This window comes from Sphaerodactylus townsendi, linkage group LG15 (assembly GCF_021028975.2).
Source record: "Sphaerodactylus townsendi isolate TG3544 linkage group LG15, MPM_Stown_v2.3, whole genome shotgun sequence".
NCBI lineage: Eukaryota > Metazoa > Chordata > Lepidosauria > Squamata > Sphaerodactylidae > Sphaerodactylus > Sphaerodactylus townsendi.
In genome coordinates, this window is record NC_059439.1 from 27,908,022 (window position 1) to 27,934,959 (window position 26,938).

Here is a 26,938-nt window from a genome sequence, read left to right on the forward strand (position 1 = left end):
GAAGGAAGGAAGGAAGGAAGGAAGGAAGGAAGGAAGGAAGGAAGGAAGGCAGGCAGGCAGGCAGGCAGGCAGGCAGGCAGGCAGGCAGGCAGGCAGGCAGGCAGGCAGGCAGGCAGGCAGGCAGGCAGGCAGGCAGGCAGGCAGGCAGGCAGGTAGGTAGGTAGATAGGTTAGGCAATTTTGCTATGCCTGAATTTCACATGTGGGTAGATGAAGCTGTTTTGCCTAAAACTGAGTCATGCAGTTTCTGGCAGGGTCAACCCAGGGACCTCTTGCTTTATTGCTCAAATGGCTGGTATAAGCTGGAAAGCTATGTATGGACAGCCCCCACCCCACCCAGGAGGAGGGAAGGTGGCATAGCCCTACCATGTCAGATTTCAGAAGCTAAGCAGGGAGGGAGACCGCCACCAACACTATGCAAAGGAAGGCAATAGCCAACCACCTCTGCTTCTCATTTGCTTTGAAAGCCCCGTGCTGGAATTGCCACAAATTGGCTGCAACTGGACAGCACTCATGTACACAGACCCAGTCTGGCAACGACCAGAAAATCTGGACATTTCACGGTGTGTTGTACTCAAATAGAAGCTGCCCACTGTCAACCTACTAACCCCGCAGCCACAGAACTCTCCTTTCCCACAGGATCCAGAGGGGGTGATGTTGTGTGTGCCATCAAGTCAGGTCACAGCTGACTTATGGCAACCCCGCAGGCTTTTCAAGGCAAGAGGTGTTCAGAGGTGGTTTCCCACTGCTTGCCTCAGTGCAGAGGCGTAGCTCCAAGGGGACAGGGGAGTGTGTGACACACTGGGGGGCGCCCCTGTGGGAGTGTGGTGAGGGCATGGCAGGGGCATGGCGGGGGCATTTCGGGGTGGGGCAGGGGTGTTCCAGGGGGGGCGGGCCGAGGATGCACCAGAGAACCGGGCGCTTTCCCCCTTGCTACGCCTCTGCCTCAGTGGGGGCTGAAAGAGGTCAGAGAGAACTTCCTGACAGTAAGGACAGTGGAATGCACTAACTCAGAGTGTGGTGGCCTCTCCTTCTTTGGAGTTTTTTAAAGAGAGGCTGGATGGCCATCTGTCAGGAGTGCTTTAACTGTGTGCTCCTGCATTGCAGGGGGTTGGACTTGATGGCCCTTGGGGTCTCTTCCAACTCTATGATTCCATGATTCTATGGTCCAAGGCCCCCCATCAGGCTTCATGTGGAGGGCTGGGGAATCAAACCCAGGTCATTCAGATTGCCACTCTTAACCACTATGCCACCCTGGCTCATTAGATGCTGGGAAATCCCTCTATCCCTTCCATCCTTTTCCCTCTCCACTACCTCACAAGACAGCCCCCTGCTCCTCAATAAGAACGTCTTCGTCTCCACTAGGAACACCTCATTCTCATCCCAGGGATGCTGCAATCCATCTCTCCACTCACCTTCCTCCCGCTGCAGCGACCCTTGTGGTTCTCTCCATATAGGAAGAGACATGCAGGAAGACAGCACAGAGAGCTCCGGGCTGTCATGTTGCACAAGCATCTCCTGCCACTGAGCGCAACTTGTGACTCACTCCTTCCCAGAGCACACAGCCGTCCACATGCGCCAGTGTGTCTGCACACACGCATGCACGTGAAGCCAAAGAAATGTCAGGGAGATTGCCGCGCATGGAGCCGAAAGGGAAACTTGAGGAGAGAGGAAAGGAAAGACATCCTAGTCTGGCTGTAGGGGGCGCTGTTCTCTATTTTCCTTTCCTATTTCTCCTATAATTATGGAGCATGTATTGATGCAGCCATACATGACTGGAGAAGTTAAGAGGGTGGGAATGAGATAGGCCTGCCCACAGTTGAGACATTTCTGTTTAGTCTCCAAGCTGTGGTTCAACTGACCTGTTAGTATTAACCCGCAATGCTGCTGTGTTCTTTTCAGTGTGATATAGTGGTTAAGTGCAGGTGGACTCTGAGCTCGAGAACCAGGTTTGATTCCCACCTTCTCCACACGAGTGGCAGACTCTTATCTGGTGAACTGGATTTGTTTCCCTGCACCTACACATGAAACCTACTGGGTGACCTTGGGCTAGTCACAGTTCCCTCTGAACTCTCTCACCCTCACCTGTTTCACAAGGTGTTTGTTGTGGGGGGGGGGCAAGGGAAAGGAGATAATAAGTCCCTTTGAGTCTCCTTCCAGGAGAGAAAGCCGGGATATAAATCCAAACTCTTCTTCTTCATCATTTTAAAAGTCTGCTATTGGTTTCCTCAGTCGTGCATTTTTTTTCTCTATTGTGTTTGTTCTAAGATGTTTCTTTTCTAAAAATGAAATCTTGCATTTGCGGAGCGATGAAATATGGGAAGTAAATAATCATGAGTCATTCTATCCTAAGCAGAAGAGGCCCACTGTTAGGAATTAGAAGAGTGCAGCGCTGCTTAAGAGGACATGATAGGGAACAGTGCGCACAGGAGGGAGGAGGAGAGCGCATGAACTTGTGTGAGACTGTGGCAAGGAGAATTGTGCATCACACACATTACATTGTGACCTGCCCTGAGCCCTGCGGGGATAGGGTGAGATCCAAATCTATTGAGCGTCGCTGTTGGTTTTGCCCTTATATACCCTGTTTCCCCGAATATAAGGCATCCCCTGAAAATAAGACGTAGTAGAGGTTTTGCTGAAGTGCGAAATATAAGGCATCCCCCGAAAGTAAGACGTCGCAAAGTTTTTGTTTGGAAGCATGCCCGACAAACAGAACACAGAAAAATAAGACATCCCCTGAAAATAAGACATAGCGCATCTTTGGGAGCAAAAATTAATATAAGACACTGTCTTATTTTTGGGGAAACATGGTAGTTGATTCACTTTTCCATGTCTTGCTCTATTGCCCAAAATACAACAACCTCAGAACTGATTTGACTGCCTCGCTACCGACAGGATTCATGATTCTTCCAGGTAAAACAAATTTTTTCTAAGTTCTTGAACACTCCTCATATCGAAATGTCTGAAGCGGCGGCCCTATTTTTAATGCGTGTTTGACAAGATGGGCAATAGTGTTCCTCCAAGTGTAAATTGGAAATTTTCGGCACGTGATGGTTTGTATGCCTGATAAAGGTCTCTGAATTTGAATCTGAGATACAAATCAAATAAATAAATAAATATCCATTGTGATTGGTGGTTGCCCTAGAGCACAAGTGTCAAACTCACGGCCCTCCAGATGTTATGAACTACAGTTCCCATCATGCTGCCAGGGGATGATGGGAACTGTAGTCCATAACATCTGGAGGGCCGCGAGTTTGACCCCTATGCCCTAGAGTCATCATGATTTAAATATTCAAACTGTTGCCCTCAATGGGTGGGGCTAGGATCCCCACTCCACCGCACAGTAGGAATCCTGGAACCCCACACTGGCAGAGGAGGGGAAAGCAGTTTTCTTTTATTTCCTCCACAATCCCTGCAGGCCCCACCCATTTTGCCCCCATGCTGTCCCTGACACACCTCCCCAGCACTAGTGTAGCATTACTAAAAATATCGTGCCCGAGAGCATGCACACGGGGTATAAAAAGAGCACCGCAGCTTTTCCGAAAACGTGAATTAAAACGTTCGCAAGGGGGTTCGACAAAGAGTGGCTCATTTGCACAAGAGATGTATGCCGGAGTCGTTGAGCCGAGCGAGAGATAACTGCGGTTTAGCGCACGCGGTACAATGTCTCCATTTACTGAACGTTAATGTTTCCAGCCTGCCTTTGGGCCCAAGGCTTCGAAGGCAACTCATTTGAAAATATATGGCAAGAATTTAGCATAGGAATGTATTACACACACGAGCAGAGGCGTGGAAAACTGTTGGTCAAATACATCAGACGCTATTAAAAGCCCAGGAAAAAAAACAAAACCTAAAAGACATTGAGCAGCCTGAATAGCCTAGACTGGACGTGAATCAGGGACGGACACCACTAGTCCTTGGAGGAGAGACACACAAGGAAAATGAGGCCAGTCGTGGGATCCAAAAATTTTAGTAACAGGTTCCCATGGTGGTGGCATTCAAACTGTGGCGTAGCACCAATGGGGCTGGGCAGGGCACGATGGGGGCAGGGCATTTTTGGGTGGGGCTGTAGCAAGGACGCAGGTGCTGCGCCAGTCCTTGGGGGGGAAACGAATGCATGCAGGTGCAGGCTGCCACGCATGCCGGTGCACCTCCTGCTAGACTGCTTCAAGTTCTGCGCGCTACTGCTGAGAGGAAGGGCATAACTAAGGCAAAAATCATGTGGCAAAATCACCAATTAGTAACCCCCTCTCGGCACACACAAATAATTAGTAACCTACTCTCGGGAACCTGTGAGAACCTGCTGGATCCCACCTCTGGATGAGGCTGGAAAAAACTGGAATGGGAAACCACCTATGTTCATTTCTGGCCTTAGAAATTCCGGAGTCCTGTAGTCACCCTGAATCAGTTGCAGCCTGATAGAACATAATTATTATTAAAAGCCGCTGATGTCAAGGCCAGTGGTATATGGGGAGGGGGCTCCTTAAAAGTGGTGTTGACACTGAAAAGACCCTCTCCCCACAAGCACCACCCCCACCTCCAAAGTTGAGAGTACCCAGAGATGGGTTTCCAATAGTTTGGATTTATATCTCACTTTTCTCAATTGTAAGCAGTCTCAAAGTTACTTACTGTGTTCCTCCGAAAATAAGACAGGATCTTATATTAATTTTTGCTCCAAAAGATGCACTAGGGCTTATTTTCAGGGGATGTCTTATTTTTTTCCCCATGATTTTGCACCCCCCACATGACCAGATCAGCTGCGTCAGGGAATCTGTGACTAGGGCTTATTTTTGGAGTAGGGCTTATATTTGAAGCATGCTTCAAAAATTCTGAAAAATCATGCTAGGGCTTATTTTCGGGGTAGGCCTTATTTTCAGGGAAACAGGGTACAATGCCTTCCCTTCCCATCCCTACAACAGACACCTTGCAAGGCCGAGAGAGTTCTGGGAGAACTGTGACTGTCCCAAGGTCACCCAGCAGTGGAGGAATGGGGAATCAAACCTGGTTCTCCAGAGTCCCCTGCTCTTAACCACTACACTACTCCACGGGGCAGGGTTGCCCAGGAGGAGTAGTCTGTTGGATCTTTCCAGCCCCAGACTGTACAACTCCAAGCCACTAATTTGAATTGTGCCCAGAAGCAAGCTTGTAGTTACAATAACAATACAACAACCTTTATTAGGCATATTAAAATAGGCTCCAGAGCATTACAGACATTTCTGAAGTACAAATCAAAAGTACATTCAAAACACAGACAGATAAACTGTATCTAGCATTGGACGTTACTTAGAAAATTCTGTCACTTGTAAAAGAAATGTTGCTACTTTTTCCAAGAGCATGGCTTCTGTGTTATTTAACAAAAGCTCCACAACAGAGTTGTCAGAATCTCTTTCAGATTTGTCTAAGATCCGCCCAGGAGAGAAATTCCTAATACCCACATATCTCGGACAGTCAAGTATAATGTGAGCAAGAGTCTCCACTTGGTTTTTACAGTGTGGTCAGAGAGGGATAGATAGGTAGTGACCCTTTGTAATGGCCGATGGAAAAGTATTGCATCTGGCCCTTGTAATAATCCATCTCTGTTGGGGTTCAGTTAATAGTTCAAGATATTTGGCTATGTGCCCCTGTTCTGGTACTATTCCAACAGAAAGGGGTGAGCATGATTTATTTGCTTGGCCCAACAAGATATGGTATTCCTGTTCAAGAAGTCTGCTTTTTAAGGTTTGCAGAATCTCTCTGGGTGACAGCATACAAAGATCTTCAAGTATTAAACCTAGAGAGTAGATTTTTGATTTAAGAAGTTGATACCATTCGGAGGCAAATAGGTCTGGGCGCACAATATATGTTAAACTGCGCTCATCAGAGTTTGATCCAATATAGTTTGATCCAATACTTGAATGTATTCAGCCATGCTCTTGTTTCAAGTAGGTTCTGACCAGTTTCTAAGCATAGTACAGCATATGGTACAGAGTGTGGTACCCCAAGTATTTTATAGAGGAAGCTTGTAGTTTGCAAAGTGTGTTGAGTACTCCACACACAGGGATGGCCAGGCAAACAACCAAAGACAAAGAAAGCGGCTCTGAGCTCAAAAAGCCAACAGATTCCAAAACAAGAGTTTAAAGCTGAGGACACCACCACTTGCTTTCAAATCCCCCAATGTGAAAAAGCAAATTGAGACAATAATTCCGGTGCGTTTCAGTAAGCAGATTTAATTTGCTTACAGGGGTATAGTTCTCCATACGTTCGAGTCTTGCTTTATTTTTTAATATTTTGGAGCGGGGGAAGGGAACAGATGGACTCCAAAGGAGGAGGAAAGGGTGGGAAGGAGGAAGATTTCCATGAAGCTGGTGCAAAGAGATGATTTCGAAGAATAACTCTGTGATACGCCTCTGAAGATGCCAGCCACAGATGCAGGCAAAACGTTAGGGAACAAGATCCACCAGACCACAGCCACACGGCCCGGAAAGCCCACCAGAACCAACTCTTCCTCCCTTCCGTCCTTCTTTTGGGGGTGGAAAGACTGGTAAGTCACAGCCATAAGGTTTCAGTGCAGGAGACATTCAGAGGTGGTTTGCCATTGCTTCCCTCTGTGCAAACTCAGGCATTCCTTGGTATCATATCCCCTCCAAATGCTAGCCAGGGACGACCCTGCTTCGCTTCTGAGATCTGATGAAATTGCGCCAGTCTTGGCTGTTGGAACCAGGTTTTCCTTTCAACTCCCTCACATTCCTCTTCATAGTCACCCCATTCTTGTCCCCATATTCCATTCCCATATTCCTCCCATCCACCTTTCCCCGCCCTCTTAGGCCAGTCACAGATGGGTTTAGCACTGACTGTTCAAAGCCCAATTCTTGCAGTGTTCTTTCCAAGGCCCTTTCCGCACATGCAAAATAATGCACTTTCAATCCACTTTCAGTGCACTTTGCAGCTGGATTTTTACAGTGCAAAACAGCACAATCCACTTGCAAACAATTGCGAAAGTGTACTGAAAGCGCATTATTCTGCATGTGCAGAAGGGGCCTGAAACCGGAGCTCACACCCTGGCACTGCTGAGCAAAGAAAGGGATGTTTCACCTGGGAAGGAAAGAGGCCCACATCTAAAACGGAGAAGGTTTGCTTTATAGCCAGAAGGCTCCAGATTTGATGCCTGCCAAGTATAGGATCTCAAACAACATGTTTTGGAAAGACCTCCCAGGGTTCAGCACCCCGGAGAGCTCCTGCCAGGCAGAGTAGATGCCCATAAGTTAGGACAGGGGTAGGGAACCTGCGGCTCTCCAGATGTTCAGGAACTACAATTCCCATCAGCCCCTACCAGCATGGCCAATTGGCCATGCTGACAGAGGCTGATGGGAATTGTAGTTCCTGAACATCTGGAGAGCCGCAGGTTCCCTACCCCTGAGTTAGGAGAACTTCTGATCTGACTTCTGATAGCCCTTTCATATGGCATGAGATTCAGCCCAAGCCAGAATGAGACACCGGCTCTCCCAGACATTCTGCAGACTTCACAGGAATTCAGGATATTAGCTCTATTGCACCCGTGGAACTTCCAAGGTAGGTTTGGAGTTTTCCAAGCAAAGCTGTACTATTTTCTGGTTGTGGTGGGTTTTCTGGGCTTTGTGGCCATGGTCTGGTGGATCTTGTTCCTAACGTTTCACCTGAATCTGTGGCTGGCATCTTCAGAGGTGTATTGCAGAGGGAAGTCTGTTACACACTGTGATACATCTCTGAAGATGCCAGCCACAGATGCAGGCGAAACATTAGGAACAAGATCCACCAGACCACGGCCACACCCTGAAAACACAACTTCAGACCAATCGGCGTGAAGCCTTTGACAACACACTGTACTATTTTCACTTCTGCTATGGCCCAGGCATGGATCCTGTCATTCCAGCATCCATTCAGTTCCCTGCCCAAACACATTTGCTAAACCTGCTTCAGACCACTAAATATTTCTGGTCAGTTTCTCAAAGCCGGCATGAGACAGAATGAAGAATCATGAAATGCCAAAGAAGATTTCCCCCCTCTCCCCACCACTGCTGCCTTTCTGGCTATAGATGGTATGTATGCTTTTTAAAAAATAAATTAATATATCCTATATTTTTAAAAAATGTTTTAAAAAGATGTCAAGGAGAAGGATTCCAGCTCAGCCTATTCCTTCCTGCGCCCTTTCCTTCCCATTTGCAAAGAGTTTTCTTTCTACACAGAGGATTTAAAAGTCTCTTTCACCATCAGTCTGAAGTGGTAAAGTCCAAGCTCCCAGTTCAGGCCTCTACCACTTCTTTTTGCTGAATGATAAGAGGCTGCCACTCCTTAGATCCCCCCCCCCCTCATTTCCAAATCGTAGCCCCAAATCACTAAATTCCTCCCGTATTCCTGTGTCGGGGAGAAAACAAAAAGTACATCAGACAAAAATAGAGGAATTAAATGACACGGATCTCATTTGCTTAATCTGCCTAATTTGCTGCAATCATCGAACGGGCGCTTTTTCCAGCAGAGCCTTCCGCCACGGAGCGTCCCGAGATCACCCCGTTCTCCAGCGCTTTCCTCCCTGTTCCTGAACGAATGCGCAGTGACACCCCGGTTCTCGGAGGGCTTTCGCTACGCTTTTCCCTCCCCGGGGCCTGTTTCCAACTTGTCCCCAGCTCTCCCGATGGTGTCACCTTCACTCCAGTCGGCCCACTTGCCCAAACGTTTCTGCAACCCTGTCAGTTTGGGGAAAAGTCAAAATAACAGTCTTGGCTCAAGGGTGAAGCGCAGGGTGGAGGCGGAAAATGAGGCATTTCTCCTTCTAGGAGAAGCTGGTGCCTTTCTGGAGTAGGCTAGCTCGAGAGGCATGTACCAGGGAATAGGGTTTGGGGCCCCACTCTTCCTTTTTAGGAGCAGCAGTGGCGCAGGAGGTTAAGAGCTCGTGTATCTAATCTGGAGGAACCCGGTTTGATTCCCCGCTCTGCCGCCTGAGCTGTGGAGGCTTATCTGGGGAATTCAGATTAGCCTGTGCACTCCCACACACGCCAGCTGGGTGACCTTGGGCTAGTCACAGCTTCTCGGAGTTCTCTCAGCCCCACCTATCTCACAGAGTGTTTGTTGTGAGGGGGGAAGGGCAAGGAGATTGTAAGCCCCTTTGAGTCTCCTGCACGAGAGAAAGGGGGGATATAAATCCAAACAACTCCTCCTCTTCCTCTTCCTCTTCCTCTTCCCCTTCCTCTTCCTCTTCTGGATGCCTTCCCTGAATCAAGGGAAATTCTCCTCCCTCCCCTCTAAATGCTGGGACTTGGAGGGAGGAGAGGTTTCCCAGGGGCAGCAGATTCAAAACAGACACTTATCTGCACACAGTTCTGAATTCACCCATGTAGGCGACTAGTTCGGCTGTCATGGCGTAGCAGTCCATCACTAAATTAATCACCAAGCGCACTCCACACCTGCGCGCCATGGCTGGGTGACCTTGGGCTAGTCACAGCTTTTTGGAGCTCTCTCTGAAGTCCCACACCCACCTCACAGGGTGTTTGTTGTGAGGGGGGAAGGGACAGGAGATTGTAAGCCCCTTTGAGTCTCCTACAGGAGAGAAAGGTGGGCTATAAATCCAAACTCCTCCTCCTAGTCCTCTTCTTCCTCCTCCTCCTCTTCTTCCTCTTCCTCTTCCTCTTCTTCAATAATATTTTCCCCTTGCATTTAAAAAGCTAAAGCCAATCCAAGAGCAGATAAAAGGCAAGGCGTGCAGATGTGGTTCCACCGTCTGCTTTCTAAGAAGTCGCCCTGCACCTGCCTTCCCGGATGATGGATGCAAAGGCGCTGGCTGAAGTAGCAAGTTCTCAGCCGCCGCTCATAAATTTTTGATGACATTAAATTTTACGGGATGAATATTTAATGCCAGTCACTGACTTCGAGCCTCGGAAGCGACTACCTGTCTTTCAGAGGCCGGCCATCTCCGCCCACGCCCACCCCTGCCGCCAACGCTAGGCATTCCCTGGAGACGCAAAACAAACCTGCCTGCAGCTCTGGCCCCAGCCCCCACACGGCAGGAGGAAGTGTGGCCCAGTGGTCGGGCACTTGCTTTGCACACGGAAAGTCCCTAGTTCCGTCCCTCGTACGGCCAATGAAAAGGATCAGGGGGGAGGAGAGACAAGCCCTTTGTATATCTGTACACATACAGACACGCACTCATCTGCCACAAGCATCAATACTGCAGCCTCCCTCAGAGGCGTTCCTCCCATTGGGCAAAGTGGGCAGTTGCCCAGGGCGCCTCCTTGTGGGGGGCGCCAAAAATGCAGTTGGGATTTTTTGACTTTTCAGTGTTTTTTCTGTTTTTGGCCTGCAGGGGTGCAGTTTTTAGGCTAGCTAGCAGCACCAAAAATTTAGGGATTTTTCAGGAGACTATTCTAACGATATCTCCCAGGTTTGGTGAGGTTTGGTTTAGGGAGTCCAAAGTTATGGATTCCCATAGGGAGTGTCCCCATCACTCCATTGTTTCCAGTGAGGAGCTAATAGGAGATGGGGGGCTACACCTTGTGAGGGTCCATAACTTTGAACCCCAGAACCAAACTTCACCAAAACCTGAGATATCATCAATGAGGGCTCATGAAGATACTCTGAGAATTTTGGTGCTGCTATCTCAATAACTGCACCCTTGGACAGCAAACACACCTAAATTTCCCCAGATTCTCCTTTTAAATCCACCGCCTTCCTGCCAATGCTTGTTTTCTTTCTTTCTTTCTTTTATTCTTTCCAATGCCTAATAAAGGTTATTGTTATTGTTGGGGGGCATCAAGAGCTCCAGATTTTGCCCAGGGCTCCGGATCTTGCCTAGATGCCGATGCCCTGGCACTCCTGCCCTGTCCTTCTCCCTATGCACCATAGGGCTTTTCTAGAGTCTTGGGGGGGAAGGGTGATAGTTTGCTGTAACATCTCAGAAGGGATGGGTCACCCACCCCCCATCTCAGGGCTGAGAGATAATCTACTCCCAACTCACAGGCCTCCCTCCCTTTTCAATTGTATCACTGAATGGCATTTGCCATGCAAAGCCCACTGAGAGCCAACGTGGTTGAGAGAAGGTGGACTCTAATCTGGAGAACCAGGTTTGATTCCCCATGCCTCCGCTTGAGCGGCATACTCTTCTCTGGTGAACTGGGTTTCTTTCCCCACTCCTACACATCCAGAGGTGGGATCCAGCAGGTTCTCACAGGTTCCCGAGAGTAGGTTACTAATTATTTGTGTATGTCGAGAGGGGGTTACTAATGGGTGATTTTGCCACGTGATTTTGGCCTTAGTTACACCCCTCCTCTCAGCAGTAGCCTTAGAACTTAGAAGCAGTCCTAGCAGGAGGTGCACTGGCGTGCATGGCGAAAGCCTCGCCCTGCGTGCATTCGCTTCCAGCCCTAAGGACTTCAGGCTGCCAGTGGCTGGCCCCGATCCTTGCCACAACCCACCCAAGGAATGCCCCGCCCAGGAATGCCCGGCCATGCTTACCTCTGTCACGCACCGTAGCCAGCCATTGACATGCTACGCATACAGTTTGAATCCCACCACCATGGGAACCTGTGACTAAAATTTTTGGATCCCACCACTGTACACATCCCTTAGGCCCCTAGTTCTCTTTGTACTCTCTCAGCCCCACCTTGCTCACAAGGTGCCTGTGGAAAGGAGTTCCCTTGGCACTCCTTACAGGTTAGAACAGGCAAAGGTGGCTAGCTAGAAATCCAACAAACTCTTCTTCTTCCCGTCGTGACCTTTCCCTGCTCCCGTGGAGTCACCCCTGTTTTTTGGAATTACATTTCAATCTTTTTTTAACCCCAGTTTTGCTTTGCCCCCCTGCAACGAGGCTGGCAAAACTATGTGCACATCAAAACGTGCACAGCTGAGTCAGCCTCATGCATCCTGTGCTGAACAACTCAACTTGTGTGTGTGTGTGTGTGTGTGTGTGTGTGTGTGTGTGTGTGTGTGTGTGTGTGTGTGTGTGTGTGTGTGTGTGTGTGTGTGTGTGAAGCGCTGTCAAGTTGCTTCCAACCCATGGCAAACCGATGAGCCAGTCTTCTCCACAATCCCTGACACAAACAGTCTGTCTCGCATCTTGCAAACTGTGGGTCATGCCTGTCTTTGTCTGAGCCTCCGTCCTTCCCTTTTTGTGCAGGCCGCTGAAGCCTGGGCCAGCCCTTGCCCACAGTCCTCTGTGGGCAGAACCAACCTCCCCCCCAAAACCTGTTTGCAGTTCACTTTGGATCATCCTGGGAGGGCTGACTTCCTTCTATTGCTTTGTAGGTGCTCTGTAGGAGCAGAAAGGCATAGTGGCTAAGAGCAGTGGCTAAGAGCAGGTGCACTCTAATCTGGAGGAACCGGGTTTGATTCCCCGCTCTGCCGCCTGAGCTGTGGAGGCTTATCTGGGGAATTCAGATTAACCTGTACACTCCCACACACGCCAGCTGGGTGACTTTGGGCTAGTCACAGCTTCTCGGAGCTCTCTCAGCCCCACCTACCTCACAGGGTGTTTGTTGTGAGGGGGGAAGGGCAAGGAGATTGTCAGCCCCTTTGAGTCTCCTACAGGAGAGAAAGGGGGGATATAAATCCAAAACTCTTCTTCTTCTTCTCTCTTCCCTAGCCTCAGATTGCTTTGTAGGTCCCCTTCCCTAGCCTCAGCCCCACCTACCTCTCACAGGGTGTTTGTTGTGAGGGGGGAAGGGCACCAAAGGGAGATTGTAAGCCCCTTTGAGTCTCTTTACAGGAGAGAAAGGGGGGATATAAATTCAAACTCCTCCTCCTCCTCCGAATCCATTTTGCCCAGGCACGCAGAACAGGGCAATGGTGGGCAGTTTGGCTGCGCCCCCCTAGATATGCCGCTGCTCTCAGAGAGTGCATTTTTCAGAGAGTGAAAAAGACCAAGCCAGTGAGAACCAGTGTGGTGTAGCGATGAAGAGCGGTGGACTGTTATCTGGAGAACCGGGGTTTGATTCCCCACTCCTCCACTTGAGTGGTGGACTCTCATCTGGTGAACCGGGTTTGTTTCCTCACTCCTACACATTCCTACTGGCCGACCTTGGGCCAGTCACAAATCTCCCAGAACTCTCTCAGCCCCGCCTACCTCTCAAGGTGTCTGTTGTGGGGAGAGGAAGGGAAAGGAGCTTGTAAGCCACCTTGAGTCTCCTTACAGGAGAGAAAGGTGGACATAAATCCAAACTCCACTTCTTCTTCTAAAGCAGTGGTTCTCAACCTTCCTAATGCAGCGACCCTTTAAAACAGTTCCTCATGTCGTGGTGACCCCCAACCCTAACACTTATCCATTTTACAGATGGAGAACACTGATGCAGAGAGTCTTAGGCTGCCCCTGTGAAAGGGCCGTTCGACCCCCAAAGGGGTCCCGACCCCCAGGTTGAGAACCACTGTTCTAAAGGAACACCACACTTGTGTTTAGTGGGATAGGGAGATACATGGATCGATGAACAGATGGGCGGACAGACGGTGGGGGTGGATCTTCAGCCCGACTTTCTCCACAGGAAGGCACCGACCTGGATGGGGTCTTAAAAACGCATCTGCTTTTAGTGCCGCTTCGAGACTTCCATTGATAGCGGGTGGAGCCGTTTGGGAGTATTGATTGTGCGAAGAAAGCCTTTGGTGGAGCCTACATTTTTTTTAAAAAAAGCATATGTGTATGTCAAAGAGAGCTCTTAAGAGCTGGTTTGAAAGGGGGGGGGGATTGTGTGCTCTTTTGCTGATTAGATTAATGTTGAACCAGTAGCTTCTAAACACGCACTCTTAGCCGCAGGGTTGCGCCAGCTGTTGGCAAGTGTGTGTGTGTGTGTGTGTGTGTGTGTGTGTGTGTGTGTGTGTGTGTGTGTGTGTGTGTGTGTGTGTGTGTGTGAGAGTGTGTGTGAGTGTGTGTGTGTGTGTGTGTACACGCGCGCGCACGCACTTGCCAGGGGATGTGAAACGTCTTTAAACTCCTATACATAATATGTCCTACATACATATGATTAGGCTGGGAACATGATTAAATATGTAATCCCTAAAGATGCCCAGCCTGAAAATCAGCTGAAGCTAAGCCCCTTCCTGGTAACTCACAAGGTGCCCCCTCCCTACCCTGAAACAAATAGCAACCCTGTGTCATTAACTAACCCTACCCCACACACCATCTATTCTACTCCCCTTTCAAAAGGCCCCAAGATCTTCATTGTTAAGTGCTCAGTTTCTTTACCTTCCCAGAGTAGATCTACCCAACTTGTGCTACTGAGGGGTTGATTATTCCTACTCAGCATTTGCAGAGCATGTCACCTCGAAGGCTTTCATGGCCAGAATCAACCGGCTACGCAGTGGCATAGTGGCTAAAAGCAGTGGCTAAGAGCAGGTGCACTCTGATTGGGAGGAACCGGGTTTGATTCCCAGCTCTATATGCCATTAAAGGTTTTGTATTTGTATTTGTATTTGATTCCCAGCTCTGCCGCTTGAGTTGTGGAGGCTTATCTGGGGAATTCAGATTAGCCTGTACTGCTCCCACACAAGCCAGCTGGAGTGACCTTGGAGCTAGCCACAGCTTCTAGGAGCTCTTTCAGCTCCACCCACCTCTACCAAGGGTGTTTGTTGTGAGGGGGGGAAGAACTAGAGAGGTTGTCAGCCCCTTTGAGTCTCCTACAGGAGAGGAAGGGGGGATATAAATCCAAACTCCTCCTCCTCCTCCTCCTCTTATTCTTATTCTTATTCTTCTTGTCAATGGCTTTCATGGCCGGACTCAACTGGTTGTGGTGGGTTTTCCGGGCTGTGTAGCCCATGGTTTTGATGGATCTTCATTTCTAATGTTTCGCCTACATCTGTGGCTGGCATCTTCAGAAGTATATCACACAGAGATAAGTGTGTTACTGGACACAGCGTGTAACAGACTTCCCTCTGTGATACACCTCTGAAGATGCCAGCCACAGAGCTGATGCAAAAGTAAGATCCTAGGAACAAGATCCACCAGACTACTCACTCCCACAGCCGGAAAACCCTACAACTCTTTCAATATTCAAAGGATCTGTTAATGCCACATCACAGGGGCTGATAATGTGAGGGTTTAAAAAAGAAACAACCCCTTTTTGATAGACGCAAATTATTATTATTTTTGCTAGCCAACTCGTTATTTCAATAAAGATGCTTAAGGGGAAACAAATCCTCCACCAGATCACATGAAAATGCCTACCCACAGAGAGAAACAGAATTCCCTCCCCTTCTCCCTAAGAGGAGACGACAGCTTTCCTGAGATTATACCTATTGTGACACATCATCTCAAAAACTTAGCTTTTTCGCTTTGCTCGTTCACCCATGTGCAGATCTATGCAAATCCATTCCACTAAATCACACACAATTAATCCACTAAGATTCTGGTAATCTCGACAGCTCTTGTTCCAAGCCTGCTTTAATGCTCCCTTTCTGACATGTGTGGAAAAGAGAGATGACGAATGTAGACCTGAATGAAGGTCCCCACCCCACCCCCACCCCAAGATATTTCCTCTAATCCCAAATACTCGCCAGTGGTTTGTTTAGCGTGGAGGGAAAGCAAAGATGCTCTGTGTATGCTCAGAAGCACTATTTGGAAGGCATTTAAAGCTGGCTCTGGGACTCAGCCTGGATAAACCTCCGCCCAAATTTCAAATTGCCTCAAAAAGATTAGGCTGGCAGCCTTCGAATCCTATTAAATAATTAAGCCTTGGCTCAAACGGAGGCTGCTTCACCTCCCAAATCCTACTAGCTCTCCTAAAAAGTTGGAAACTTCTTGGCCCCTTGACCGTCCGACGGGCTCAGTCCCCAAGATTCATAGCCTATTTCCAGTGGCTTCAACCTCGGATCTTTCGCTGTGTGCTCTCAGACTCCAAGACAAGCATCCTAGTGATGGTCCCAGGGAGAGAGGTGGCTGGCTCAAGCCAGAATCCTGCTCTAGGCAGATGAAGGCTGGGGTGGGTGTCTGCGAGAGAAGGATGCTTCTTATCTCTCTCTCTCTCTCACACACACACACACACACACACACACACACACACACTCACACACACACACACACACACACACACACACACACATACATCAATGGATGAGGATTGGGGCAGCAGGCTGGGTGACGTAGGCAACATTCACGGCCGCTCTCCCCAGCTCCTTTGGAAAACCATGACAACCACTGCCAGCCCCACGTCGGAGCCGTTCGTCCGCAGGGGGATCAAAGCCACACATTCAACCACATGCACTCTTCTAGCTGCCCTGAGAAGAAGCAAGGCCCACAGTGGACTCCCCGCCTCTCTGCTCCTTCCAAGGCTGGAGACCCCTTGGTGGAAGGGAGCATTGCTGTTACAGGCAGCAATTGTCCAATGCATAAAAGCCCAGGGGCATGGGGGCTCCCCTCCCCCTGGAACCAGGCCTCTGACATGCCGGTTTTGCAATCTGAGCGGGGCTTGCGCCAATAGTGGGTTTCTTTATTTAAACAAAATCCTGCTCTGTGCCACGTCTCACTGTGATGTGCTTCTGAAGGTGCCAGCCATAGATGTGGGCGAAACATTAGTAGAAGAAGAAGAAGAAGAAGAAGAAGAAGAAGAAGAAGAAGAAGAAGAAGAAGAAGAAGAAGAGAAGAAGAGAAGAAGAAGAAGAAGAGAAGAAGAAGAAGAAGAAAGAGAAAAAGAAGAAGGAGAGAAGAAGAAAAGAAGAGAAGAAGAAGAGAGAAGAAGAGAAGAGAGAATAGAGAAGAGAAGAAGGGAGGGAGGAGGGAGGAGGGAGGAGGAGGAGGAGGAGGAGGAGGGAGGGAGGAGGAGGGAGGAGTTTGGATTTATATCCCCTTTTCTCTCCTGCAGGAGACTCAAAGGGACTTACAATCTCTCCCCTTCCCCTCACAAGCAAACACCCTGTGAGTGGGTGGGGCTGAGAGAGCTCCGAGAAGCTGTGACTAGCCCACGGTCACCCAGCTGGTGTGTGTGGGAGTGCACAGGCTAATCTGAATTCCCCAGATAAGCCTCCAAAGCTCAGGCGGCAGAGCTGGGAATCAAACCGGTTCCTCCAGGAGCAGAAACCACCATTAGGAGCAAAAACCACCAGGTCACAGCCACAGAGCCTGGAAAAGTCACAACAGCCAGGCGGTTCCAGCTGTGAAAGCCTTCACCGATACATAAAATGCCCTCAGTGCCACCTTAATGCGTGGGCATGGTGAGCCATTGCCCAGGGGACCCATGGGAATAGAGAGCCAGGGCTGTACCGCCCAGGGGGATGTATGGGGTCAAATGTCAACAGGCTGCAGCCATTGAGTCACGTGGGGGGCGGAAAATTGCTCCCACACCCCTCCTCCTTCTCCCCGGGTCCATACACTGACTTAAAAGACCATTGTGGTGGGGGTGGGCAGCTGCCAATATGGGAGAGCGGGGGCAAAAAACTCAGATTTTGCACTGGGCTACATTTTCCCTAGATACACCTCTGAAGGGACCCCATGCTTATCTATGTATGTTGTGACTTGCTGTCAATAAGAGTTTGGATTTATATCCCCCCTTTCTCTCCTGTAGGAGACTCAAAGGGACTTACAATCTCCTTGCCCTTCACCCCCCACAACAAATACCCTGTGAGATAGGTGGGGCTGAGAGAGCTCCGAAAAGCTGTGACTCGCCCACGGTCACCCAGCTGGCATGTGTGGGAGTGTACGGGTTAATCTGAATTCCCCAGATAAGCCTCCACAACTCAAGCTGCAGAGCTGGGAATCAAACCCGGTCCCTCCAGATCAGAGTGCACCTGCTCTTAGCCACTGCTCTTAGCCACTACGCCACTGCTTCTCCCATATAAATAAATAAATGCTGTAGTAAACTGTAAACTATAAACATTTGCCATGTGTTTTACTAAAGATAATGAACAACGGCTTCTTAGAATATTGTTGTTTACAGTTTATGCTGTTTGACCATTGATGTTTGTTATTTCTAAGGTTATGTTGACTGCTGTTCACAATGTTATATTTACAGTGCCATGTGTACTGCTGTTGTGCTGCTATGTTTAGGACTTACATTCACGATGTTATGTTTATGGTATTTAGGAGGTTTTGCTTGATCCTATGTTTTTTGGTGTTATGTTTTGATGGCTGTTGCATGATGCCATGTTGCTGTGCCTCTTGCGGGAGGGCGGTATATAAATTAAATATCCAATCCAATATTAATGTTAATTTTGATGGCAAGTGGACATTGGCATTTGCCTCTGATATAGGACCACGGTCACCTCCGCAACCACAGGTGCAGGTATATGTACGTACCTCATGCACTGCTTTGCCCAAAGACCTATAATGCTGCTAAGATGCCCTTGATGCCCCTCTCTTTAAAGCTAAATCTGCCAATCAATGGGTTCAATGGTCAGAGAATCCAATCTGAGGCTGCCTGTTTTCCATCTTCGTCAGGCCCCGATTCCATCTTGGGCCCTGCCTACCCGCTCCCCTTTTGGCCTTCAGATCGGACGCCTGTTTTTAACAACTTCTGTTGTTTTAATTTGTATTTATTCCTAGTAATTGCTGCTTAAGTTTTAATGGGTTTAAGTTATATTTTTGTATTGATTTGCTGTCTTGGAGAACAGCTGTATTGTGAGCCGCCTCGAGCCCTCCGGGGGTGAGGTGGCCTATAAATCTAACAAATAAATAAATAAATCGTCTTTGAAATATTGCATACGATGAAAACTTCAATGCCACCGTGCTTGAATATCCCCATGTAAGAGTGGGGAGAGAGGAGTGTTAGAGTATTAGAGTGGGGGGGGGGGGAGAGAGAAGGAGACTTGTCCAAAGATGGCCCCCAAATTCCTGACAGAGCAACCTCCAGATACTGGTTCCTCCAAGGGTCGAATCCCCACTACCGTCTTAGCCAGGTTTCAGAACACAAACTAACCAGGTTTGAGGTAGTTTGTGTTCTGAAACTTGGCTAAGACAGTAGTGGGGATTCGACCGGGGAGGTTGTCCCTCAAACCTGGTTAGTTTGTGTTCTGAAACCTGGCTAAGACGCTAGTGGGGATTCGGCCAAGAAGAGCACATCCCAGAAGGATGTCCCACCACACCAAAAAGTTCTCCCAGATAAACACCCCATTCAATGGCCCAACTGATAAAGCGCGAGCTCTGCATACGGAAGTCCCCGGGATTCATTCTTGGACACTTCTACACCATTTTTCTACTAAAAGGACTCTCACAGGAAGCAAACCACATGGAGGCAGGGAAAGGGAAACAGATCTGCTCCCCAAAGAGCTATGAACGAAAAACTGCAGCCGTTCACATATCATCAGTCATAAAACCAGCCGCTGACATTTTCTACATGAAAAAGAAAGCCAGCGTGATTTCTCGCACGGGGTACAAGGAGATCCAGGTTCAAATCCCCACTCTGCCATAAAGCTTACTTGGTGATCTTGGACTCAGCCAAACCTCTAGAGAGGATAAAACGGAGGAAGAAAAATCCTTGTAAGCAACCCTGAGCTTTTTGGAGGAGAAACGACATCAAATGGAAATGGATAGAAAACAGAAATAAAAATGACCCTGAAACTTTTTTAAAAGCCACAAAATTAGCAATCAGGTTTTTTAAAATCAACAAACAGCAATACAACAAACTTAAAAAAACAGGGATTTCGAAGAGGAAGAGGAAGAAGAAGAGGAAGAAGAAGAAGAAGAGGAGGAGGAGAGAGAGAGAGAGAGAGAGAGAGAGAGAGAGAGAGAGAGAGAGAGAGAGAGAGAGAGAGAGAGAGAGTGTCTGGATTTATATCCCCCTTTCTCTCCTGTAAGGAAACTCAAAGGGGATTACAATCTCCTTTCCCTTCCTTCGCCCCACAACAAACACCCTATGAGTTGGGTGGGGCTGAGAGAGCGCCAAAGAACTGTGATTAGCCCAAGATCCTCCCATCTGGCATGTGTTGGAGCACACAAGCTAATCTGGTTCACCAGATAAGTCTCCACAGCTCAAGTGGCAGAGCGGGGAATCAAACCCGGTTCTCTAGATTAGAGTGCACCTGCTCTTAACCACTACACCACTAAAGGGCCTTGAGAATAAGATGTTGTCTTGGATCTCTAGAAGACCAGAGTGAGATAGCATGGTAGAGTTCCTTGGAGAAAGAGCTCCAAATATTTGTCACCACTTGTGTCTTCACTTCCTTCCAGCACTGTTGACTGGGTAGGTAAGGCAGGACACCATAAACTGATGATCTTCAGCTGGGAGTAGGTTCCTATGGGTGAAGATGGCCCCTCAAGGATCTGGTCTCATAAGCCATTAGCTCTTTGAACTGGGCCCAGAAACAAATTGACAGCCAGCCTACATGACCTTACAGGGCTATGCTGCTCAGTCCTTGGAATCTCCAGGATCAGGCACAAGACTGAGGAAGACATACAGAGAAAACTAAGCAGGTGAATTAAGCAGTGTAGAGTTAAACTGGTGACAGCTACCATGTGCTGTGGTTAGAGTGTTGGATGGGATCTGGGAGGCCTAGGTTCGAATCCCCTCTTGCCAAAGAAGCTGGCTGGGTGACCTTGGGCCAGTCACACTAACCTACCTCACAGGGTTGCTGTGAGGACGCAGTGATGGAAACACATGAGGATAAGGGGTAGAGGTACTGCTCCTTAAATGTCCAGTTGACACCAAATTGGGAGGAGTAGCAAACTCCCCAGAAGATACAGAATTCAATGAGATCTGGACATACTGGAAAAGAGGGTGGCTAAGAACCAAGCTGTTCAACAAGGATAAGTGCCCAGTTCTACATCCGGGGAACAAAAATGAGATGCACATGTACTGCATATGGGGTTACACTTCAGTAGACCAAAATTTTAACGCTAACTTGCAAATGAAAACGGTGATGTTGGAATTTTGTTGTTTTATACTGCGATGGTGTTATAAATATCATCCCAGCCTATCCAGGGGACTCTATGGCTGAAGGCATTTTTTGTGATTTGCGTTGGCCTGTGGCTGGGAATAAACTATAACTACTGCTACATTGTATTGTCGAAGACTTTCACGGCCGGAATCACTGGGGTGCTGTGTGGTTTCCGGGTTGTATGGCCGTGTTCTAGCAGCATTCTTTCCTGACGTTTCGCCTGCATCTGTGGCTGGCATCTTCAGAGGATCCTCTGAAGATGCCAGCCACAGATGCAGGCGAAATGTCAGGAAGAAATACTGCTAGAACGCTTCCATACTTTCCCTTAACGAGCTCCCAACCCAAACTACTGCTACATTCTATGAAGCCAAGGAGAAAGATGAGGTGTAATCAGAGGAAATAAATAAAGGGGGGGAAATCATCACTGCCTTCTCACAGTGGCAACAGAGATAGAACACTCTACACAGACTCAGAGGCACTGTTTCCTAAAGGCTTGAGGGTTACAAAGCTGAACTGCAGCACGGGGTCCCATCCGGCTTGCCACAGACCAAACCCAGGGATGGAAGGATCAATAACTCCAGGGGTGCTTTCAAAAAGTTCCACCCCACCCTGAAGCCAACAACTAGCCTTGACGTGAATTATCAATGGGTCACATCAGCAACCCACTCGGGCTCCGGTGTGAAAATAAGGTTCCAAAATGGACCGGCCTCCCGAGCTTTCTTTCTTTCAGCAGCTAGCCCATGTCTATCCCTTCTTGCCAGAGGCATCCTCAGGTGTGAAGAAGAAGAAGAAGAAGAAGACTTTATTTACAGTCAATGACCAAATATATTACAAATCTCCAATTTAGTAAAAATATCTACAGCAAAACAAGAATGCAGATCTCTCTCCCGTATTCCAGCACTATCCAATCTATATATCATTATACATTGTAAACACACCAAACAGCATAAAAATACTAGAGTAAACAAAAGTATCTAAGGGGGATGCCATATTCAGATCATTTTTTTTTCTTTTTCATACTGAATAGACAGAATTTTGCTACCCATTTAGTACCTCAGGTGTGGTTTTATCATCCATACTTTCCTGGAGGTGGTTGACCTCCTGTCTGCGATTGAGGCAAGCCATTCCCCGCCTCCCCCACAGCAACACCCCTCCCTTTCCTTGAGCACAAACACACGCCCACACAATAAAAAGGACGCTACACCCCCCAATAGCTTGCTTCCTTTGAGCAGGGGGGGGGGGGTCAGCTTCAGACGGAAATAAATCAATGGGAAATTACATGAGGTCAGAAAGGTGGGGTCAACTGGTCATTCCTGACCTGTGGAGGAACACTGGGGTCACCCACCCCTGGACGAGTCGGAGAAATTATATCATCATCATTATTTTATTTGACTTATTTCCCTGCTCTCCCACAGGGACAGGGATGGCTATCCAGTTTCTATTAAGGATTTGCCCCTTTTGCGTTTCCAGCCTGTGTCCCCGTGGGCACTCGCGCCCTCCCCGGCCTCCGTCTCCACTTTGGAGGGGCGAACAGAGAGAGGAACCCATCTGTTTCCACCTTCCACCCTTTCCTTCCATGCGCTGTCTAAACACCATTCTGCACGTCTCTGTGTCTCCCTCCTCCCTTCCCTCCCATCACTGTACATAAAGATCACCTGTCTTTGTTTCCAAACCTCTCGGGAATTACCCTGCCAGCCCTGGGAAGGAATTTCACCCCCCACGTCCTCCGCCTTCCATCCAGGATGAACCGGGAAAACGACAAAACCCTCCGGACCAATGCAATCAATCAATAATCAATCAATAATCGGGGGAGAAGTCATTCTCTTTCCGAAACCAGCCTGTTGGCACGCCGCCTCTTTCCAGATGGAGCCCGAGCCCCCAATGGGAAAGCAGCCTCTCTTACCTTTTCTTCTAATTCCCAAAGAGGCAGCCGCTGGGATCTCTTGGCTGGACGGGTCGAAAGAGCGAATGAAAAGCGGAGCAGGAGCGAATTAAGAGCGGAGCGGAGGGAGCTGCCCAGGGAGCTGTCCGCTCGCCGTGGTGCTGAAGAGTCTCTGGCGGAGGGGTGGGGCCCGGAAGGAAGAGGTGGGGTTAGACGCCAGAGCGAAGGGAAGGGAAGGGGAAGCCAGCAGCGGGGAGGGGAGGGGAGGGGAGGGGGCTTCAAAATAAAGCCTAACCCCTTCTCATGAGCATTAAGGTCGAACATCTGGAGGATTCTTGGAAAGGATAAGGGAATTGTGGGTGGGAGGGAATTAATGCGAGCAGGTGGCGCCCCCCGCCCTGCCTTTGGGGTCCAAAGAGGGATTAGATGGATGTGCTCAGACACACGGACGGAGGAGCCTTTTTGTCGGTCCGTGAGGGACCGACACGTTTCCCAAAGAGCACATCCAAACTTCGGCGGGTTGCGCAACGGCACGGTTTCCTTGCAGCCGTCAAAACTTTTGAAATGGTGTCGCTGATACGTTCCCTGAGGGATTCCATTATTATTATTATTTAATATTAGTACTTAGTTCTTTAGCTGGCTGCTGTTGGCCTTTCATTTACTGATGATGATGATGATGATGATGATGATGATGATGATGATGATGATGATGATGATGAAATAAACAACGTTAAAAAAATTATGCTTTTAAGTTCCCTGAGAGATCTGTCCTACCCCTTCTGGCAGAAGAATCCCTGGCGGAGGGGAGAAAGTGAATGTGCTCTTCCAAGTGGGAGGACAGACATGGTGTTTGTGGCAAAGAGAAAGGAAGTGGGCGTGTTTGTGTGCCGCCGTCTGGGAACAAGAGAAGAACGAGACACCATCGCACAATACAGAGAAGTTACCGCCGATCGCCTTTTCCCTTCCCCCGGCCGCCCTCGCCAGCGGGCCGAGTCAAAAGGTGACTCTTCTTATCCACCTGCTCCAAGCAGGTCTAAATCTTCGATTGCTTCCCCGGCCCAGCCTGCAGATTCAGTAATCAGGGCGAGGAAAAAGCCCGCTCCTAGGATTACATGTATCTTGTATGTTGCATTTTCGTCGGCGGGACTGCACGTTCTGTTTGCGAACAGGTGCGCCCCAGACTCGAATGAATGAGTGCACTTCGGGAAATGAGAAAGAAATATTATGTGTGTGTTAGAATTTGGGGGCAGCGTTGAAGTCTGAGGGTGTGCTCAAGAGCCCGTGCTAAAGAGAGAGATCTAGCAAACAGGGGAGGCTTGTGATTCACAGCTGGGCAGAAGAAAGGGTCAGTTGAATTTCTGATGAGAAAGAAGGACTGTGGGAGGGGGGTTTGCCAGAGAAAGAGACGCACATCAAGGAAGGGATAAACTGAACGTCTGTTTGCTGATGAGACAGGAGGATACTGGTACCTGCGGGTGAGAGGAAGATGGAGACAGGAGCTGAAACGGACAGTGTAGGAGTAGGAGGGGGCTGGGGGAGCTGGTGGGTGTGGCATGCGCGCGTGAGATGCTGGAAACTGACATTGCTGCCCCCCTGTGGACAAAGGTAGCCTTGCAACCTGGTCTTGCAGACAGCTGCTGTCCAAATGCTTTTCTCAACACCAACTACCTGACTTCCTTTAATTGGAATTGCGCATGGGACTGCCTATATGCAAAGCAGGTGTTCTGCTTATGAGCCACAACCCTGTCCTTAGCCTGGCTGGGACAAAATGACCTATCCCACACTCGCAGGCACCATTTGTGGTTAGGAGAAGAAGCTGCCTTTTACCAATTGTAGTTCATAAGTATTTACCAATTTTACCAATTTTACCAATTGTAGTTCATAAGTATCAGCTCTGATAAGGTCTTCAGGGTGTCAGGTAGAGAACCGTCTTTCCAAATGCTGGGAAATCCAAGTTCCTTCTAATAGGAAATGAAACTTGGGACCTCTGGCAAGCAAAGAAGGTGTTCGTCTTCTGAGAAGGAGGAGGAGGAGGAGGAGGAGGAGGAGGAGGAGGAGTTTGGATTTATACCCCACCTTTCTCTCCTGTAAGGAGACTCAAGGTGGCTTACAAGCTCCTTTCCCTTCCAATCCTAGCCTCACTACCCTCCCAACAACTGCTGAGAACCATTACAACCTAACTCTCCCCCTTTCTCAGGATCACCCTGTTGTCAGTCGGTAGTTCCCCCAAGGAACTCAGGAATCCTGGCTTCCCCTTTCTTGTTAGGTGATACCACACTGTTTCATCCAGCCGTGTCTCAGGAGGTCTAGCCTACTAACAAGGGTGTAGTGTTACAAAATGCTTTAAACTGTTGACTGCGCTCCCAAGCTCCATTTTGGTCAAGTGGAGGTTAGGGCAGAGCCAACACGACAAAGGTAGAGGCAACAGCCACTGGGGTCCAGTCTGAGGCTGGCTTCAGCCAGATTTGTACTGAGCGAGGAGGAGGAGGAAGGAGAAGGAGAAGGAGGAGGAGGAGAAGGAGAAGGAGGAGGAAAAGAAGGAGAAGAAGGAGAAGGAGAAGGAGAAGGAGAAGAAGAGGAGGAGGAGGAGGAGGAGTTTGGATTTATATTCCCCCTTTCTCTCCTGTAAGGACACTCAAAAGGGTTTGCAATCTCCTTTCCCTTCCCCCCCACCCCGCCCCCACAACAAACACCCTATGAGGTAGGTGGGGCTGAGAGAGCTCAGAAGAACTGTGACTAGCCCAAGATCACCCAGCTGGCATGTGATGGAGTGCACAAGCTAATCTGGTTCACCAGATAAGCCTCCACCGCTCAAGCGGCAGAGCAGGGAATCAAACCCGGTTCTCCAGATTAGAGTGCACCTGCTCTTAACCACTACACCACACTGGCTGGAAGTCTGCATTCTGAAGCCGGAGCCAAACCTGGCTGAGGCTCAAATGGGCCCTTGCCGCTTCTGAGCTCCACATGGAGATTGGGGGTTGGGTGAGCCCAGCTTGCCAGCACTCAACCGTGTTCCTGCCCTGGGACTCCCTGGAGTTCAGGACAAGGCACAGTTGCAAGGGGCGATGCGGCCAGGGCTCCAGCCCCGCTCCCACCTAGCTACGCCACTGTCCACTGGATCCACCTTTCTCTGCCTTAACTGAGAATCAGATCTGATCGTTTGCGGAGTCACGACCTGGTGGAAAGAGAAAAATAATACGAGGAAAGATCTGACAGCTCCATGGCAACATTTTTTTTGGAGCTGACACTCGGGTTGCCACAGCAACCAAATAATTCCTTTTGTCATTTCCTCTTGGAGATGAAGAGGGCCATGATTCAACCAAGTTGCCCTTCTCATCTGAACATGCCGTATGATCCCAGCCTGCACAACACACAACTGTGCAATGCACAACTGGCTGGGACACTGTGTCTCAGCGAATCCTGAGCAGCTCCCAGCTCTTAGCAGGGGTCTGGGAGCAGGGGTCAAGGAAGGAGTGCGAGGGAGGGGGGAAAGGCAGGCAAACTATCTCTACATAAAAGCACCTGGGCTCGTTGAAAGAGGGGAAATTTGTGTGTTCAAGGTTTTGTGTGCAACTCAGAAAAGTAAGTAATACGCACTCCCCCCAGCCCTTGCTGACTCAGATACTGTCTAATAGTGTTGGATTAGATTCTGTTTTCTCCGGCAACTCCATCCTCATAGATATAACTGCTTTTTTTCCCAACACATAATTTCAGGCTGCTTTGTAGTATACATTATTTATGTCTGAGTATGACATTTTCCCATTTCTTTTTGTTTTTACGCTGGTTTTTTCCAAACAATTTATCCCACTTTGTAGCTTTCTCATTTTCTTTTTTTTATGCCAACTTTTACAACATTTATATGAAATGGATACAGAAATAAGACTCAATTTGAACTACAAGATTTCTACAGAATTGTATTAGAACAGTTGGGAGACCAAACAAACAAATAAATGTGGTGTGAAATGAGAATTCGAAGAAGCAATATAAACTTTTGAATTGCACCAGGGTGGTCATTAAATCCGATACTATCCCTAGTATAGATGTGGTTGGAAGAGCATACATTTGAATGGGAGATTGGAAGTTGAGTTTTAAACAAAGTTACATTGTTGCAAGCCAATAGTTTTTAATTGCGAAGGCCCTTTCCGTACATGCAGAATAATACACTTCCAATCCACTTTCAATCCACTTTGCAGCTGGATTTGACTGTGCGGAATAGCAGAACCCACTTTCAAACAATTGTGAAAGTGGATTGAAAGTGCATTAT

General features: G+C 48.7%; 1 protein-coding gene across 1 annotated transcript in view; it reads right to left on the reverse strand.

The window, feature by feature from the left end:
* SYT5 (synaptotagmin 5) overlaps window positions 1–22,839 on the reverse strand; it is a 46,386-nt gene extending 23,547 nt beyond the window's left edge. The window contains exon 1 of the mRNA XM_048517179.1: window positions 22,696–22,839. The gene's annotated coding sequence lies outside the window, so the exon portion shown is untranslated. The remainder of the gene's footprint in view (window positions 1–22,695) is intronic.
* Window positions 22,840–26,938: the final 4,099 nt, after the last annotated feature.